The sequence below is a fragment of the Sinocyclocheilus grahami genome, unplaced genomic scaffold, assembly GCF_001515645.1.
Source record: "Sinocyclocheilus grahami isolate Dianchi unplaced genomic scaffold, SAMN03320097.WGS_v1.1 scaffold472.1, whole genome shotgun sequence".
Taxonomy (NCBI): Eukaryota; Metazoa; Chordata; class Actinopteri; order Cypriniformes; family Cyprinidae; genus Sinocyclocheilus; species Sinocyclocheilus grahami.
Genome location: NW_015505651.1, coordinates 692,604 through 695,489, shown reverse-complemented (window position 1 = coordinate 695,489; position 2,886 = coordinate 692,604). Strand labels below are relative to the sequence as shown.

Genomic DNA, 2,886 nt, shown 5'->3' with positions numbered 1-2,886 from the left:
TTGTTGTTTGTCATTTCTCCGATCACAAATGCAGACATGGTTTTATGTTTACGCGGCGCGATGCAACGCAACACGTAAAAAGACAGTTTAAGTCATTATAATCAGTAATTATGTCCCCACTGGATGCAACAAATGCCTCGTTTATAATGGGTTTTAATGTTTTTGTCTCGTCACTCCGGCCTGACAGGGCATCATCACAGTATGGTGAGGGGCGTAACATTTCCGTCACACGCTTGAGGTATTCAGCCAATCACAACGCACTGGATAGCTGGCCAATCAGAGCACACCTCGCTTTTCAGAACGATGAGTTTTGTAAAAATTGACGCATTTCAGAAAGGAGGGGGATAGAGGAGAAACAATAATGTACAGTATGTGGAAAATAATGTGTTTTTTGAACCTTAAACCACATAAACACATTTCATTACACCAAATACACAAAATAATGTTCTTTTTAGCAGCATCATATGACCCCTTTAAATCTGTGTCTGTCATGTAATAGCTGACATGGCAACAAATTTAAATACAACCAACAACCAAATAAAATTCTGCCCTACTAGATTTTCTGCAATTTAGTCAACTTTTTATCAGATCTTTGTGTCTAAAATATCTTGCGACTGTGCTAGTCATAACCTTTGAATATTTTGGCATAAAATCGCCATTTTGCAAAAAATGTTGCCTAAGTTTGAATAATTACTGATTTTAATAATTAGTCATTTGTAATAGGTTGTGTGTTTTTGCCATTATTATTAGTTGTGTGTGTGTGTGTGTATATATGTATTTATTACTTTTTATTTCAGCTTTCATTTAACCTATTTTTGTACATCAGGTAAAACTAAATGAAAATGAAATAAAATATATATTTTTAAATATAAATTTTTATTTCAGTTAGTGTTTATTTTCAATGAACTAAATTAGAAGTTAATTAATTGTTTCATTAAGTGTTTTATTTCAACAGATTTTTTGCATACTAAAAAAGTAGTATGTAAAACATCATGCAACAATAAATATTTCAAACTAATATGCTACAGTATTGTCAGGACTCAACTCATTATTTTGCATTTTAGTTTTGCATAATGCAGTGCACATTGATTTATTTGGTGCATTTTGTTAATAAAAGCAACATATTTCAATTTAAGCATGTTTGAGGCAATGCAATTATACTTTAAGTATTTTTTATTCGTTATTATTTTTAGCTTGGTTTATTTGTTCATCAAACCAAATGTGTTTGTGTTTCAGAAAGCTCAGTTCACCTGGGATCCCGAGACTGTAGGAATGATTCATGGCTCGTTTTTTTGGGGATATATAGTCACTCAGATTCCTGGAGGTTTCATCTGTCAGAAATTTGCAGCTAACAGGTCAGTCATGCCGTCACTGAACGCAGACGTACTGAAGAATAAAACACTCTTCACACAGCTGATGTCTCTCTGTTTCTCAGGGTTTTTGGCTTTGCAGTCGTGGCCACGTCTGTCTTGAATATGATGATTCCCACAGCAGCACGAATTCACTTCGGCTGTGTGATTATAGTCAGGATACTACAGGGACTGGTGGAGGTAAATAAATATATACTAGCACTATTACAGTGCAGAAAAGCGACACTCTCCATGAAATGCTCTGATAAACTGGCTTCTGGCTTCCAGTTGTTGTCTGATGCAGTAGTGCTCTGATTATAGTCTATGACTTCATCTGCTGTCGTTGTCATTGCTGCTCAGGGCGTATCTTACCCAGCATGCCACGGGATCTGGGCGAAATGGGCCCCGCCCCTCGAGAGAAGCCGATTGGCCACAACAGCGTTCTGTGGTGAGGTCATTATTTTGAGCAGTTTAATATCTGTGGAAAACTGTCAGTAACCTTTAATCATTTTAATTATTGTTACCTTAAATTTTTAAGTACAATTAACTTAGCTGTTTAAGTAATGTCAATGTTAATTACATTAAACTGGCTTAAATGAGTTGAACTGTGTACAACTTATAAAGTTGAAAATTAACTTGAAAAATTAATTAAAATTTACTTATTTTGATGAGTTTAAGTAATGTAAAAACACGTTGTCATAACTTTATTGTTCATATCATTTTTTACAGTGTAATAATAATAATAATAATTATTATTATTATAAATATTATGAACACTGAATAATCTATTATTGTTGTTGTTGTCTAATTTTGATTAGTGTTAGTTATTTATTCAGTGTTATTATTAATTATAATGATAGTAATAATAATAATAATAATAATAATTATTATTATTTTCATTTTCATTGTTGATGTTTTTATGAATGCTAAATAACCTAATATTATTGTAGCGGTCTAATATTTTCAAATTTTAATTATTTCCAATTGATGATTGTCACTTTTGTTATTCAGTAGCAGTAGTAATAATAATAATAATAATAATAATTATAAAACGGAGTCAAATCTAATCATAATAAATATTATTTTGATTAGTCAGTGTTTGTAAGAATAATAATAGTAATCAAAGTATTATTTATTATTGTTGTTTTATTTTATTATTATATTATTTGTTCAATGTATATGTATGTGTGTGTGTATATATATATATATATATATATATATATATGTTAGTGCTGTCAAATGATTAATCGCAATTAATCTCATCCAAAATAAAGTTTTTGTTTGCATAGTATATGTGTGTGTACTGTGTATATTTATTATGTATATATAAATACACACACATGCATGTATAAATTTAAGAAAAATATGTTGTTTATATTAAATAGATTTATATATATAACAAATTATATGAATATAAATATATACACATGTAAATATTTTCAAAATATATACCGTGTGTGTATTTATATATACATATAATAAATATACACAGTACACATGCATATATTATGTGTAAACAAAAACTTTTATTTTGGAT

At 29.9% G+C, this 2,886-nt stretch overlaps 1 pseudogene; it reads left to right on the top strand.

Annotated features, from left to right (window-relative positions):
* Positions 1 to 2,886, top strand: part of LOC107553410 (vesicular glutamate transporter 1-like) — a 21,337-nt pseudogene that overhangs the window by 11,250 nt on the left and 7,201 nt on the right.